At 41.0% G+C, this 17957-nt stretch overlaps 1 protein-coding gene across 1 annotated transcript in view; it reads right to left on the bottom strand.

Moving 5' to 3' along the window:
• Positions 1-17957, bottom strand: part of LOC135210765 (uncharacterized) — a 53558-nt gene that overhangs the window by 30851 nt on the left and 4750 nt on the right. The gene's annotated exons all lie outside the window — the stretch shown is intronic.

Below are 17957 nucleotides of genomic sequence, written 5' to 3' on the forward strand. Positions count from 1 at the left end.
AAAAACCACTGGTAGAATATATATAGTAAAAGTAGAGTGATGAAGGATCTACCAGAAGTGGAGGTAAAAAAAAAAAAAAAAAAAAAAAAAAAGGAGTAGATGTGTACAGCATAAGTCTGCACGGATAGCAGTTTCGTAAAACCAGACCAAACATTGGCACTGGTTGGTCAAAACAGTAAGATGCTAACCTCACCAGAAAAGTTGATTATGACCCTTTCAGTGGGTGGTTACCGTCGAAGGACGAAACCAATCAGATGAATCTAGAGGTGGCACCGGAAGTAATGAAAGCCATTCATGTAGAAGTAGGAGGTGTCCTAAAGGACATTCGGGGAGGAGTCAGAAAAAGTAGTTAGGTCGAAACTTCATTTGAAGTGCCAGAGTAAAGTAGTTAAGAACAAGGCCTTATACGGGAGGCTGTATCCCTTCTCCCTCTGTTCCAAGTGTAGTGTAAAGTGTGTAAACTGTGTTGTTACAATTATAAGAAATTTTTATAGCAGAGGTGTTTGACTTGCCCAGATTCCCAAAGCTATACAACCCATGTTTTTAATAATATAAAGTACCTCCTGAGAGACTTAGTGAAGAATAAATAAACTAAATGTTCCTACGAGAGAAGAAACTCAACCGTAACTAGTGATAGACGAAGGTTAGCCCATATGACAAAGAACCTTTCAAACATTACCCGTAACAAAGAAAAGAACTCGTAAGTACGCCACGCAACATAACGAAGAGAAATAGAAATAAAGGCTAACCACAAAAGTAAGTAGGCACAACATAAGTGGTGAACAGCGGTAGTGGGATTCAAGTGCATAAAACACCAATCTAAACACACACACACACACAGTGGAAAAATTAAACAGAGTGGAAGATATAAAACTGCCAATAAAAGAGCACTAATACTTAAGCGTCAGAAACATACAAGAAAACCAGGCACGAACTTTATAATTAAAAAGAAGAAATTCCGAGTTCAATAACTCGAAGAACGAAGAAAAAGAAAAGGGGCAAAGAAAAAGAATGAATCTCCGAACGGCGTAGACACAACAAGACTTCGATTCTGCTGAAAGGGGCAAACGAAACGGAGCGACGAAACACAGTGAAATCATAAGAAGAATACTGAACTAGGATAGCCGCATTCCTAAGCCATAAACTCGCAAAGGAATACGCAAAAACGCATTAAGGCGGATAAAAGAAGATTGAATACAACGCAGCGAGGACTGACAACGGATTTCTTCAATCAACCTGTGAGCGCTAAACTATCATAAATCCTGAGATAGCGCCCATTTCTCCATACATCGCTACGATTTTTCCCCATGGATAAGGCGCACTGGACTCCAACCGTGGTGTGAACGACGGCAGCGCACGGACAACGCCACAAGTGAAACAGAGGCAGAGACGGACGGCGACGCAGAAGTGATCAGCAACAAGCGACAAGAAGAAAAAGTTTTAAAGTATCCTGATAGATTTAACGTCTGAAAATAAATATAGAAAAATCACCCACTGCGATAATATAAAAATGTCTTTATAAAATAATTCATAATAAGTAGTTTTGAGATAAAATTTTTCTTTGCCGTAAAGTTGCAAGATAAAATAATTTTTTTTTTTGCTTCATTGTGATAAATCTAGAACAATAAGAGATTGTCATTCAGTTCACAAAATGCAGTGGTGTGAATAAGGAATAACGGCATACACTAATGTTAATGTTTTTCCAGATTGAAGGAAGGAAACACTAGGAAATAAGTTTAGCTAGGAAATCTAGGAATCGCAATAAGGAAGACAGACTCAGTATGAAGATCATGTAAGTACAACAATGCATCTATTTTTTTTTTTTAAATTGTATCTAGTCTAATGCTGTTGATATGAATAAAAACTTTAACGAAATTATTACTAGGTTACAAAGACGCAGAACTCCCGATCTGAGTCATTATAGCCTACGTCCAACTCCTGACAGACGCTCGAGACTAAATACTCGACGATCACATAGCGAAAGTCCAACCAGAATACCGAGTCCGACAGTAGCAAATAGACCCACTACTAGTGTGACTGTTACTAATCATAATAACATTCCTAACCATTGCAAGTACTAAACTAGGAAACTCTAGAATGGCCACAGGCCGCCGTAATAACACAAGCTACACGCTTTTGCGGTAGGGTAGAAAAAGGTCATCCTGACAAAATTAAGTTAGAAGCATATACAGTATCTCAGTGGATAACAGAGACTGAAAGTCGAATTTCAGCTAGTGGAATTAAAGATGAACGCAAGAAAATAGATGAAGCGTTACTCTATGTTAGTTCCGAAAGGGGCGATGCACATCGCACTCTCACGTCCTCTAAGTTTCAGGAGATTCCGACCTTCACTGAATTTAAGAAGGTGTGTCTAGAGTTATGGGAGGCCATTTATCAACGGGATAAATGGTACAATATCTCCCGATTCCTTCATCAGAAATATGATGGGGAAAGTATCGCAAATTTACATACGGACGTCGAAAATTCCATCCGTAACTTAACCACAGATTTGAAACGAGCCGGCGTAGTTATTGGCGATCCTGATTCATTTAGTCGTGACAAAAAGGATCTAGTTAGTCTACAAGAGATTTTGAATTACATAGTTCATGGTATAGTATATGACGCTATCGGGGAAGAAGAAAAACGAGTCTTTAAGAAACAGGATCCTGATCCGAAACAGGATAGTCTAGCAGCTTTAAGATTTATGGAAGAGGAAATGTGTAAAAAGGGACTAAATCTGGCAAGGGAATATGATATTGTAATGATACAATAAAGTTTGTTCATACTTACCTGGCAGATATATATATAGCTGTATTTTCCGAAGTCCGACAGAAATTAAAAAACTTACGACACACGTAGTGGGAGTCAGGTGGTTAGTACCCATTCCCGCCGCTGGGAGGCGGGTATCAGGAACCATTCCCATTTTCTATTCATAATTTATTTCCACTGTCTCCTGAGGGGAGGTGGGTGGGTACTTAAATTATATATATATGGCCAGGGTAAGTATGAACAACAAACTTTATTGTATCATTACAATATCATTTTGTTCATGAAACTTACCTGTCAGATATATATATAGCTGAATCCCACCTTTGGTGGTGGGAAGAGACAGAATAGAATTTTAGGAAACATATACATGCAGATAATTGATATCTTGGTTCCTTACCTGTTAGCATAGCTGGCTTCGTGGTTACTGCCACGTAAGTCTTGCTTGTGCTACTAGAGTTTGCCAGCGAGGGAGAGACCTATAAGCTGGTGCACTCAAGATGATCTGTAACGGGGCGTGACCACGACTGTGACTAGACCATTGACCATACAATGAGGGCAACGAAGTACAAAAACCACATGGCCTAGTCTACAAAGGTATTCCACTAAACTAGACTAAAGAAGGGAGATCCGCCTCGGGCGGTCAACCCCACAACCAAAAAACACACACAATTAAAAGCTCACCTAACCACTAAAGCAAAGGATGAGTGCTACCTCCTGCCCCCAAAACAGTGTCTGCAGCGACGTATGGTCCAAGCGACGAGCAATGTTCGTATGTCGCTTTCACCTCCTGCAGGTAGTGTGAAGCGAACACCGAGTTGCTCCGCCAATATGTGGCACTCAAAATGTCACTGAGTGCCATATTTCTGTGAAAGGCTATCGAGGTCGAAATAGACCCTCACCTCGTGGGCATTCACTTTTAAAAGCTTCATGTCACTATCACTACAAAATGTGGGGAATGAGCTTCCTTAATGGTGTCTCTCAAGAAGAAAGAAAGCGCGTTCTTTGACATGGGAAGATCAGGCTTCTTAACAGAGCACCACAAGTTGCCCGAAGGTCCTCTACAGTCCTTCGTTCTGTCTAAATAGAATTTGAGAGCCCTGACAGGGCACAGGACTCTCTCTGGCTCGCTACCCACGATCTCTGTCAAACCCTTGATTTCAAATGTCTTGGGCCAAGGGTTGGAAGGGTTTTCGTTCTTTGCTAAGAACATAGGGCTTAAAGAACAAACAAAAACGCATCAGAGTTCTTAAACCCAACATGCTTGCTTATAGCCTGGATCTCACTAACTCTCTTCGCCGTCGCCAGAGCAGTTAGAAAAAGTGTCTTCCTTGTAAGGTTTCTAAGCGAAGCTAAGTTGAGAGGTTCAAAATTACTGGACATCAAAACCTTTAGAACAATGTCTAAGTTCCAAGAAGGAACTCTTGGTTGAGGTACCTTCGAAGTCCTCTATGCCTAAAGACTACAGAAAGCACACTTCTGTAGCCTTTTATCGTAGGCACCGCTAAGCGAACTTCATTCCTCAAGTAGAGAAGGAAGTCTGCGATCTGGCTCACAGAGGTAGAGGTGGAGGAAATGCCTTTCTTCCTGCACCAGCTCCGAAAAACAGCCCACTTGGATTGGTATACGGCAATAGAAGAAGGTCTCCTTGCCGTTGCGATCGCTTTCGCCACAGGTCTTGAAAAACCCCCGCTGGCTGGCCAACTTCTGGATAGTCTGAACGCAGTCAGACTCAGAGCGGGGAGGTTTTTGTGATACCTCTCGAAGTGGGGCTGTTTGAGTAGATCTATCCTTGGAGGCAGAGTCCTCGGAAAGTCTACTAGAAAAGACATGACCTCTGTGAACCAGTCGGTCGCTGGCCAGAAGGGGGCGATGAGAGTCATCCTCGTTCCCTCTGATGCCGCGAATTTCCTTATTACTTCCCCTAGGACCTTGAACGGGGGAAAGGCTATAACGTCTAGTCCCGTCCAGTCCCAAAGAAGGGCGTCTACTGCTACTGCTCCTGGGTCTAGAACTGGTGAGCAGTACAGCGGGAGTCTCGTTGTCCTGGAAGTTGCGAAGATGTTTACTAAGAGAGGGACATCCCCATAACTTCCAACCAACCTCTGGCATACTTCCTGATGAAGGGTCCACTCCGTCGGCATGAAGTTTGGACCTTGTCGAACATGAGCAGATCTGCACGGAGAGTTTTCTACTCCTGATATGAATCTCGTCAGGATAGAGACGTCGTGTGCCTTCGCCCATAACAGGATCTCTTTTGCAAGGAAGAACAGGGATCGAGAGTGGGTTCCTCCCTGTTTTCTGAGGTATGCCAGGGCTGTGGTGTTGTCCGAGTTGATCTGCACCACATTGCCAGAGACTTCGTTCTGAAAGAAATGGAGCGCCAGATGAACTGCTGCCAGCTCCTTGAGGTTTATGTGCCAGGACACCTGTTCCCCTCTCCAGGTGCCTGACACTTCCATCCACCCCCCAGTGTTGCTCCCACCCCGCGGAAGACGCGTCGGAAAACAACACTAGGTCGGGGTTCTGAAGCTTGAGGGAAAGACCCTCTGCGAGCTTCAAAGGGTCGGTCCACCATCTTAGATGTTCCTTTACCTCTTCTGATAACACCAGAATCTAATCCAAAGTATTTTGGTGCTTCCAATTTTCCGCAAGGAAGAATTGAAGAGGTCTGAGGTGCAACCTCCCTAGGGAAACAAACTTCTCCAGTGAGGAAAATGGTCCCCAGCAGACTCATCCATTCCCTCACCGAGCATGATTCCTTCCCCAGAAAGGTTGACACTTTGCTTAGGCAATCTAGTTGTCACCCCTGGGACGGAAAAGCCGAAAAGCCACTGAGTCCATCTGAATCCCCAGATAGACTAAAGACTGAGAAGGGGTCAGATGTGACTTTTCGAGGTTCACCAGAAGCCCCAGGGACTTCGTTAACGACAAGGTCGTGTGAAGGTCCTCCAGACAATACGGTCTTTCGAGGAGGCTCGTACGAGCCAGTCGTCCAGGTAGAGAGAGATCCGACTTTGGAAAGATGAAGCCACCTCGCAATGTTCTTCATCAGTAGGGTGAATACCATCGGAGCAGTGCTGAGTCCAAAGCAGAGAGCCCTGAATTGAAACACTTTTCCTTTCAGGACAAACCGCAGGTATTTCCTGGACTGGGGGTGGATGGGGACGTGGAAATACGCGTCCTGGAGATCTAGTGAAAGCCATCCAATCCCCCGGTCTTAAGGCTCCCATCACTGACTGAGGTGTCTGCCATCTTGAACCTCTGCTTGATGACAAAGAGGTTCAGGTTGCTGACATCGAGTACCGGTCGCCATCCCCGACTGCTTTGGCACCAGGAACAGTCTGTTGTAAAATCCGGGGGAATTCAGGTCGGAGACCTGTTCTACGGCGTGTTTCACGATCATCTGATCTAACAGATCGTAAAGCACTTGTTGCTTTTCTCCCCGATAAGAAGGAGACATGTCCCTGGGTGTCGTAGACAGCGGGGGTGGATTCAGGAACGGGATCCGGTAACCCTTCTTTAAGATGTCCAAGGACCATTTGTCCGCACCTCTCTCTTCCCAGGCTTGCGCAAAAAGCTGAAGCCTGGCTCCAACCGGTGACTGAAGGACTTCTGTTTCACTTCTTGTTCTTGGCAAGCGCAGTGGCTCTGCCTCTGGAAGTGCCTCTTCCTCGAGGGGCTGGTCTCGAGGAAGAACTACCTCGAAAGGGCTTCGATTTCTTGAGAATCGAAACTCCCGAGGACGAAGGAACCGCAGGTCTCCTTGAAGATTGTGCGAGGAGATCTTGCGTGGCCTTCTCCTGTAGGCTGGTAGCAGAACGTCTTTTACCATAGCCTGGGGGGAAGAGATGATCCGAAAAAGGAGCGAAGAGCAAATCTGCCTTTTGTGACGGAGAGACAGATTTAGCTGTAAAATTGCAAAACAGGGGATCTCCTTTCATTCAAGACACCCTGTGGCAAAAGTGAGGCTGTAAGCTCCTCCGAACCATCTCTGACGGCCTTGTCCATACACGACATTACGCTGGACAGCTCCCCCAGACTAATCGAGTCGGAACTCCTAGACTTGGCATCCAGAACTCCCAAACACCAATCTAGAAAGTTGAAGACCTCTAACGTCCGAAAGAGGCCTTTAAGGTGGTGGTCCATTTCCGTAGTAGACCAGGAAACTTTCGAAGAGGACAGGTGAGACCTCCTCGAGGCATCCACAATGCTAGTGAAGTCTCCTTGAGCTGACGAGGGAAGTCTAATACCTACGTCTTCTCCCGTCTCATACCAAATGCCAGCCTTCCCACTAAGTCTCGAAGGTGGCAGGGCAAAAGAAGTCTTTCCCTGAGACTTCCTTTTCTCCATCCAGTCATGGACCTTACGAAGAGCCCTCTTGGTTGAAAGGGACTTCTTCATTCTGACAAATGCCGAGACCTTGTTGATCTTGGAAGAAGAAAGTTGTGAAGGAGGAGAGCGAGGAGCTTCCGGATGAAACGTATCTCCAAACTCCGATTGAAGAAGGCGGGTCAATACCTGGTAGTCGGAAAAGAGACTGCCGCCAAAAAGGTTTTCATCTCATCCACTTCAAACCGAAGCGTCGCTAACCTCTGCTTCCGACACAGGTGAAGTGGAGGAAGTAAGGCTGAACTAGACTATCTGGTCTAAGTTTCCAAGAGGAGCGTTGCTGTGAAGTGGAAGGCAAAGCTGACTCCTTAATAGAAACTCCGGTCGTATCTCTAAGACCCGAAGTAACTTGCAAAGTCTCATCAAAAACAGGTGGGAGACGACGAAAATCCACATCCTCGTCCACGACCGAGCGTCCCTCCTGGCGCACCAACCCCCTGGCGTCCGCTGGCGCACACTGGGCGGTCCGCTGGTCGCACACCTGGCTGCTACTAGCGCGGGATTGGCGTCCACTCGCGCGCTGCTGGCGTCCGCTGGCGCACGCTTGGCGTCCACTGGCGTGCGAATGACGTTTACTAAAGCGCGCTTAACATCTCGCGCGCGCTCTGCTTCCGCTGGTGCACTCTTAGATGCCACTGGCGTTCGCTTGGCTTCCGACCGAGCGTCAGGATCCTGAACTTGCACCGAAGCGTTCACGCAAGTATCGAGCTCTCGCACCGCAAGTTTACGAGCGGGTAATACCGCTTCATGCGCAGAGCGAGCAAATTCCTCTTCACGTCCTCCAGAGAGCCGCTGGGGAGTCGCACGAACTCTAGCAGGCGAAGAAAGTGGAGAGATAGACGAGCGAGGAGAGGGAGAGGGAGACCTTCTAGATCTCTTCACAGGAAGACGGTCAATCCTTTCTCCTGGGACGTGGTTTGGTCCCGTTCCCGTTCTTAGAAAGAGGCATCAGCAAGTTGTTGCTGCAAAGAGCGCAGGATCTTCTCAGTAAGAGAGGATTCCTTGTCAGGTGACGGGCTGATACTGTGAGAAGACGAGGGGCGAGGGGACGCCTTCTTCCTTCTCCCAGAAACTGCCGTTGCACGCGCTCGAGAGCGACTGGGGCGCTCAACAAAGTCATCATCCGATGACTCCTTACGTTTCTTCTGTGGCGGGAAGGCTGCGAACACACTCTCAGGCGAAGATCGCCGCTCGAGAGCAAAAACTGGACGTGAAGCATCACGATCACCAACGCTCCTTTTCAGCGGGCGTGAAACAGAATGAGAGCTCCACCCCTTGTGCGGGGAGGAAGCCTCTGAAGAAGAGAAACACTCTTTCAGGAGACGTGCATGCACGCTTCCTTGGCGTCTGGGTACGTCAACAGATACTGCCGAAGGCACGTCAGATCGGCGTTGGGCGTTTCCCCGTTAACCCTCCTGCTGGCTTTCGACATGCCCTCTCCCTGAAACCTGAGGGAGTCCGGCCAGCGGTCTAGGCCTAGAGGCGAAATGGGGCCGATCTGACGCACCCTCCACAAACGAAGGAGCACTGTCACTGCACTTTGCACCTTCACTTTTGCCTTCTAAGGCGAGCACTTTAGATTCTAAATTATGAATCGACTCTAAGATAAGTGTAAGGGTATTACCCTCCACAGACACTGTTCCAGGGCCCGAAGGCAACACTACAGGGTTAGGAGTAGTGATTAAAGGAGGGTTAGTAGGAGAAACATGAACTTCCTGACGTTTACCTGAAACGCTCCTGGAGGAAGACCTCCTTAACCTATCCCGTTCAAGCTTACGCAGATAGGACTCATACGCTCTCCATCCAGAATCAGAAAGACACTCACATTCCTTGCAGCGACTTTCATACATACAATCATGCTCTCTGCAACTCTTACACAAAGTATGAGGGTCTACTGATGCTTTCAGTAGCCTACCTCGACAATCACTCTTGGTACAAAACCTGGCGCTAGCCGAACTAGAACCAGACATCTTATTTAAAGAGAAATCAAGCCAAAATCAATCAAATCCACAATTAACGTGTGCCTAGCCACCGATCCAAAAGTCAAGATACCAAAAAATCAAAAAGGGGTACTTATAGTAGCCAAGTTTCCTAAATTCAAGACGGAGGTGCTGAAAACTGCGTTTACAACACCGGCGACAGAAAAATTATGAATAGAAAATGGGAATGGTTCCTGATACCCGCCTCCCAGCGGCGGAAATGGGTACTAACCACCTGACTCCCACTACGTGTGTCGTAAGTTTTTTAATTTCTGTCGGACTTCGGAAAATACAGCTATATATATATCTGACAGGTAAGTTTCATGAACAAATTACAGGTTTTGTAAATAATGGAAACCCTAATAGAAATAGAAATAATTTCCAGGGAAGGGCAGATGGTGTCCCAGACAGATCTAGAAACATTAAGCATAGACAACAGGGAAACCCAGACCATAAGAATAATCCAAGGTACGGGAATGGGAAATTTTTCCAAGCAAACAAGAATAGTAAAAATAGGCCTCAACAGTATAGAGGAAATCTAAACAATAATAACCCAACCTCATTCGGCCCAAATCACAGTCAGAGCTTCGGAGATAATAGAACACAGAATAACAAGCAGGAACAAAATTGCGCAAATTGTGGTTATTCCAACCACACAACTCAGAATTGTAGGCGACCAAAGTGTTTTCATTGTAATAGGACAGGTCACCTAACACAAAATTGTTGGTTCAGAAATACCAATACTAACCATAATGCCCAAAGTAATACACCCCAAAATAATAATCAGACTCAGTGACAATTACAGCAGATGGTAATACATGAGAAGGTTCCCTTTCCTTACCAGTAGAAAATGAGAATGAAATAGTTACGGTAGGTCAGGAAGATAATTTCAAGTTTCCTTTTGAAGTAAATAAGGAGATAGTATTTTCAGTAAGGGATAAAGAAATATGCCAAGAAGATTTACCTATCATCCAAACCAGAATTAATAATAAACCATGCTCAATCCTTTTAGATACAGGCAGTACAGTAAATATAATAGATAAACAAACATTAACAAAACATTTAGGCTTTGCAGATATAGAAATACAAGGTCCTGGTAGAATTATAAAAGGAATAGCCGGGAAACAAATAAAGGCGCTAGGCAATGTCACACTGGACATAGAGATTTTAGACAAAACTTTTAAGGAAGTATTTGTAGTATTAGAAGAAAGGTTTTATCCTACGCAAGCGCTGTTTTCATACAAGGCTATGCGGAGATGTAAAATAATGTTAGATTGTGGAGAAAATAAAATAAATTTACCACGCAGAAATAGAGAAAATGTTTGTTTTCAGCTAGAAGAAGGAAAGTCTTGCATAAATCTGATCAATTTATCTGAGACGACATCTTCTAGAGAAGCGAACATCCAAGATACTAAGATAGATAATAATGCTAGCACAGATATTAGCGGAATAAGTGGCAGAAATAATACCTTGCAAGAAATGTCCTTAGCCAGGAAAGATTCTATGATAGATTGTGCACAAATAAATAACCTTAACAATGCAAGCCTTGATACTCAGAATTCTGAACTGAGCTTTGACTCTGAACAAATCTACGCAGCTGAACAATTTATTGCCGCGGAACATTTTAATGCATGCGAACAAATGGATGAAAATGAATCAGAAATTGATTGTACATATCTCATAATAGATGAAAATAAAGAAGAAAAATATATCAATGAAGTCCTGTTATTAGGAACAATAAATAAGGGTGAATTAAACTCAACAATACTACTGGATGAAAATTCGGATGAAACAGATGTCTGTTATTTCTCAAGAGATACGAGATGACGAAGAAATATGTTTAATCAGTACTGCAGATGACCATACTGTCACATTTGTACTTAATAGAGAAGTAGTTTTGTACCCGCAATGTCTAACCAAGGTTTGTCTTAGGGCTAAAACAGACGGAGACTTGCATGAAAAGGACGTAATGCTAACTAATGAAAACTTACCTGACTTTGTTAGGATGGACAATTCTTTAGTTCACGTGAAAGGTAATAACTGTGAGACATACGTCCAGAATTTTTCAGACAAAAGATTAATACTAAGACCTGGTATAGAATTTTGTACAGGAATTGTAGTGAATAATCCTTTACTAACACTAAGTGAAAAAGCATTCTTCTCTAGCACAGAACCGAGTTCAATTCTAAATACAGAAGTAAATAATACAGACTTTCCTCAGAATAGAGTTAAACTATTACAAATATTGGAAAAGTATAGAGATGTCATTGCCTTAGAAGGAGATAAGTTAGGCAGAACAGATACTTTGCAACATAAGATTTTAATACAAGAAGGAACTAAACCATTTTATATCCCTAACTATAAATTACCCATCAGTCAACGACCGATCGTAGATAGTTAATTGAAGAAATGAAACAAGATGGTGTAATAGTACCTTCTAAATCACCATATAACTCACCTCTCTTATTAGTTCCAAAGAAAGATGGCACTTGGAGAATGGTAATAGATTATCGGAAATTAAATTCACACACCATTCCAGATAGGATGCCAATGCCAGTTATAAATGATATGTTAGCTCAATTAGGTGGAGCAAAGATATTTACATCATTAGACTTGCTTAGTGGATATTGGCAAGTACCTTTAGACGAAGAATCCAAGCCCTTGACAGCTTTTAGTACTCATAAGGAACATTTACAGTTTGAAGTCATGCCCTTTGGTCTTACATCGGCCCCACTAACATTTACTCGATTAATGCTCCAAATCTTAGGAGACATAGAGGATGTTTCAGTATACCTAGATGATGTAGTCATTTCTAGTAAGGACTTGGATAGTCACTTTAAGACATTAGAAACAGTGTTAGAAAGACTAAAGAGCGCAGGATTAAAGATAAAGATTAAGAAATGTCAATTCATGAGGAAATCATTGGAATATTTAGGACATGTCATCAGTGAAAATGGACTGCGTATGCAGGAAGGGAAAATAAAGTCAATTGTAGCATATCCAGCCCCAAGTAACTTGAAAGCCTTAAGAAGATTCTTAGGTATGGTTGGCTACTACCGCCCTTTTATTAAGGGATTTGCCACTATAGCTAAACCATTAACAGATTTAACAAAGAAGGATGTAATTTATGAATGGAAGCCAGATCATGAAAGAGCTTTCCAAACACTCGAGGAAATGATGACAAGAAATCCAATTTTAGTGTATCCAGATTTCTCAAAGGAATTTTACTTAGCCTGCGATGCTTCTAGTACAGGTGTAGGTGCAGTTTTAATGCAACAAGGAAAAACCAGAATGAGAGCAGTATATTATGCAAGTAGAGTTTTGAATGCTGCAGAAAGAAATTATAGCACTACCGAACGAGAGTGCTTAGCTCTCTATTGGGGATTACGTAAGTTTAGGCATATATTGCTAGGACATAAAGTCAATGTGCTTACCGATCACAAACCTATTTGTGATCTATTTAAGAAAAGAGCATTCACAAATAATATGAAGTTTAACAGATGGTTCATAAGTGTATTAGAATTTGCCCCAGAATTTAGGTATATCCCGGGAAGATATAACACTATTGCAGATGCTTTGTCAAGGTCGCAAGAAGAAAACGAGAAACAAATCACAACTAATACTTTCTGTTTTAGTTGTCAGATCATAGATCTAGACTTAGAAAGAGTTCAGATCGAACAGCAAAAAGATGCTAACATTAGAAAAATAGTGGGTAAATTAATGCAAAATGAGGATGATCAGTCTGAATTTCAGTTAATTAACGGAATTCTATATAAAACATCAGATGAACCGAATGCTTGTTCACGATTGTATGTACCTAACACACTAACCAAGGAAGTATTAGAATTAACACACTCTTACAAGTTGTCAGGACATCCTGGAATAAAGAAAACATGTAGAACAGTCACTAGAAACTATTTTTGGCCGAATTGCAATGAAGAAGCTAAAAGATTTGTTGAAAATTGTCATATCTGTAACGTACACAAGGGTAACGTTAATGTAAAAGCCCCTCTTGAGAAATATCCATCGGAATTAACTCCTTTTCAAGTAGTTTCAATGGATTTTGTAGGTCCATTTCCAAACACAACTAGAGGTAATCGTCAGATTCTAGTTTTCATAGATTACTTGACTAGATATGTTGAGATCATTCCAGTCAGAAACAGAGAAGCAACTACTGTAGCAGAAGCTCTGAAATCTAGAATAATAACTAGACATTCATGTCCTCAAACATTATTATCTGATAATGCAGGAGAATTTACTAGTGACATTTTGAAGAAATTGTGTGAGTTTTATGAAATTAACAAGTGTCAGGTTACAGCATATAAACCAAGCTCTAATGGAGCAGTAGAGAGAACAAATCGTAAGATAAAGGATGTACTGAAAACTTTAGTAACTCCACAGACTGAAGATTGGGACTTAATACTTGAAGACGTACAGTTCACTATTAACCCCTTCTTTACCGGGTGGGTGAGCAGAATGTAAACATTGTGTTCGCTGCCGAACTGAATCTCTCGGTAGTGACTCGAGTTTGGAGGGGTGCCCATCGTAAATATTTGCCAAAAATACACTAATCAAGACAGGCTAATGAAATTATCAGGTATTATTAGCACTATAATAACGCATATTCTCTGTTAGTTTTATCATCCTACAGGGAAAATAAATGATTTTATGAAAAAAATGTGAAACTCAGTGTCCCTTGTACAAGGGACACTGGTGGTCGGTGAAAAAACTACGGTCTTGAATAGAAATTCGGTCTTACAGAATGTTGGTATATTGCACCTGGAACATGCACATAAAGTATTATCAAAATAGAACAGTAAATAAGCACGTAATAACAAAAAAAAAAGAGCAAAAACTAAAGCGAAAGCCCCGCCAATAAATATGGAAATCGCAAATTTTATAGTATATCTTTCAAAAATTGGGCGATGTCATTTTCTACGTTTTCTAAGATTAGTTTCATCACAGAAAACAACTTTAGGGGCATTAGGGGTATCTAAACTAATTTTTAATCAAGTTCTTGTCCTCAGAAAAAAATCGCTTTTTTGCTTTTTCTCTGGTTTGGTTTTTTATATATAAAGTTACTATAAGGCTTTATTTCTACCTTCATTTATCTGGTGTTCATATCTTTTATTTGTAAAATGTAATAAGTGAATAAATAAATAAATACAGTAAATGATGATACAACTGGTTTTTTACTTGGGTAGAAGTTATTACATGTTTACGCTTGTCTGGTTTTGTGATTTTTTGTTGAGACGCAGTTCATCTGTCACCTACACACTACTATAAGCAGTAATAATACTATTTTTTTGGGTTCATCATACGTCTGGCATCGTGTCATACTGTTTATTTTGCTCCAAACTCTTCAAACCGAAATTACAGAATGATTGGAAGTCCCTATCTGAAAAGAGGAGTTTTGGTGGTACCCACCTACCTCCAAACAAACTTTCGGTAATGAAGAGGTTAATAACACTGTAAATGAATCTATTGGGGAAACCCCACACTTTCTGTTATATGGTTATCAGAAAAGAATGCCCAATACTTTATTAGACGAAGCGTCCCCACCAAGACATACTTATAATTACGAAGACTACGTTACATGGAAAACAAGACGGACTTTCGAGACCGTAAAAGGCACAAGGGCTCGATTGAAGGAGTTACATCAAAAGTCTAGTAAGTATTACAATAAGCAATCAACAGTCCCAGAATTAAAAATAGGTCAACAAGTATATGTGCTTAATCACAAAGTTGAAGGACCTAATGTTAAAGTAAGTCCTAAATTTCAAGGTCCATATAGAGTAATAGAAAGGTTAAAGTTAAATAAATTTAAGCCAATGCATGAATCAACTTTAAGTGAAACTGTTGCACATTGGAACCATATTAAAATAGTACATTCCGACATTTGGTCAGTAGAACATTTAAAAGATTTTAAAGATTTAAAGGAGTCAAGTAGTAAGGAAAACAGTAACGTAAATGATTCCCATACTTCATCAGCATTAGTGACTCCGAGATACAATTTAAGAAAAAGATAGGACCAAGTGCAACAGGTCAATAACATTGTTGTATAAGGTTTACTGCCTAGAATATATTTGCAGGAAATGGATTACACTATGGCTCATGGTGAGCGATATCTACATCTCCCTCTTGCAAATCAAGGAGGGAGCAATCCAAAAAGAACATGGTCATGTCAAGATGGTACACGACATAGCGGTTGTAATCATCATCATTACAACAGTACAAGAACAATAACAAGAACTAAGATTTGATTGTTAAACTAAGTTATTATTTGAAACAGAACCCTTTTTAACAGCAAACTTGATGTGATACTTGTTCGCTAAGGAGTGAACGATAAATACGAGGGTGTTGTTGTCTTCGATCTTCTTCATGGCAGACTCAGTGGTCAAAGGGTATTTGATAATGTTGAAGGAGTTAAGCTTGCTCTTTCTTGGTCTTGAGAAGCGGTGATACTTGGGGTTCTTGGGTAGTTGTATTGCGTTGATGATTTGATTAATGGCAAGGATGGTGAAAATAACTGTGAATACATCCCTTAAAGACCTGTTTTCAAGGCTCAAATTTTGTATGATGAAATGGTAGTGTTTTCACAGAATCAACTAACAGCTAAAGTCACTTGTATGAATGATCAATCTCAGATAATATTTAGCAACAAAAACAAAAACAAGAAAAAAAAATCCTTTGTGACATCTTGTGAAGTAGTTATTTTGTGTTATTTGTACTACAAGCATACCATTTTTGCTTCTTATACCTTAAATTTATCTAGACATATCAATATTATTGATAATGTCAAGGATTTCAAAGTATCCAAACTTGAATTAATGTCATTTGAAAAACTTGAAGCAGCTAATCAATTTTTCCATATGCACAAGACTGACATTTCCCCTATCATGTCCATGATAAATATTTTTTTGTTAGCACTCACCATAGTTGCTTTCATATGTATTGTCAGAGTGTTAGTTGTTAACAAACTCAACACCATTAAGTCCTTAATGGAAAATTTGCCTTCAAGTAACTAATATACTAGCATTATTGTATATATATATATAACCATTTTTGATTTATTTCAACATTGTATTTTTTTTTATATAATCATTTTTGTAATTTTAGGCATTGAGGTCACTGCCGGTAGGTGGCCGAGTGTTGTTAGGAAACAATAAGAGTCTGTCTAGAAATAGCTAGGGAAAACTTAGTTAGGAAAAACCACTGGTAGAATATATATAGTAAAAGTAGAGTGATGAAGGATCTACCAGAAGTGGAGGTAAAAAAAAAAAAAAAAAAAGGAGTAGATGTGTACAGCATAAGTCTGCACGGATAGCAGTTTCGTAAAACCAGACCAAACATTGGCACTGGTTGGTCAAAACAGTAAGATGCTAACCTCACCAGAAAAGTTGATCTATGACCCTTTCAGTGGGTGGTTACCGTCGAAGGACGAAACCAATCAGATGAATCTAGAGGTGGCACCGGAAGTAATGAAAGCCATTCATGTAGAAGTAGGAGGTGTCCTAAAGGACATTCGGGGAGGAGTCAGAAAAAGTAGTTAGGTCGAAACTTCATTTGAAGTGCCAGAGTAAAGTAGTTAAGAACAAGGCCTTATACGGGAGGCTGTATCCCTTCTCCCTCTGTTCCAAGTGTAGTGTAAAGTGTGTAAACTGTGTTGTTACAATTATAAGAAATTTTTATAGCAGAGGTGTTTGACTTGCCCAGATTCCCAAAGCTATACAACCCATGTTTTTAATAATATAAAGTACCTCCTGAGAGACTTAGTGAAGAATAAATAAACTAAATGTTTCTACGAGAGAAGAAACTCAACCGTAACTAGTGATAGACGAAGGTTAGCCCATATGACAAAGAACCTTTCAAACATTACCCGTAACAAAGAAAAGAACTCGTAAGTACGCCACGCAACATAACGAAGAGAAATAGAAATAAAGGCTAACCACAAAAGTAAGTAGGCACAACATTAAAGCTTATAAAGTAAGCGTATCTAGTTATATGCTTTTCTGACTTCCTAAAGTAGGAAATTAGAGTTTAATATTTCCTCAATAAAGTTGTAACCTTTATTACATGTAATAATGAATAAATATTAAAAATTCTCTTTATGGCAAAATATGTGAGTGTCTACCGATGATTTCGGTAGTTTCACTTAGTATTTTCTTCGAAATTTCGAAGCGAAATTCATTAAAAAGTTAATAAAAGCGTATGTCGAACCAAAGACCCAGTACTTCCCTGCAAAAGACAGCCCAGAAGATCGATGGCGATGAAACACGAAAATCAAATCAGGAGGAACCGTAAACGTATGTTTACATTCCAAACGATAGAGAAAAATCTGTCCTTAGAAGGTAATAGTTCCTATTCCTGCCACCCAGCGGCAGGCCGGTAGATCACCTGACCTACCTACCTGTAGCGTGTGCCGCGAAATTCGAATTTCTATCGGGGACGACGGAGTCTATAGCTAAGTATATATCCGACAGGGAAGTTGAATGTATGAAATGAGTAACTTGATACACAAATATGAACTTAACCTGCCAGTGGACTATCCTCAAAAGATAACTTGCATCTCTTCTAAACTCAGTTACACTTTAAAAATATAGGTATTTGAACTAAACTTCATAAATAACCATAGAAAACAAATCGAAATGGGATCCAACTATTATCTAAAACACCAAAAAAGATTGGTGTTCTACTTCTTGATAAGCAATACCAGATTAGGTAAAGTAATAAAATAACAACAGTGCATTGGATTAATTTTTCAAGGAAAAGTCACATAAATTTAGCCTGTAAAACTTTGCTTTTATCATCCAATTGATT

Source organism: Macrobrachium nipponense, chromosome 4 (genome assembly GCF_015104395.2).
Source record: "Macrobrachium nipponense isolate FS-2020 chromosome 4, ASM1510439v2, whole genome shotgun sequence".
In the NCBI taxonomy this organism is placed as follows: domain Eukaryota; kingdom Metazoa; phylum Arthropoda; class Malacostraca; order Decapoda; family Palaemonidae; genus Macrobrachium; species Macrobrachium nipponense.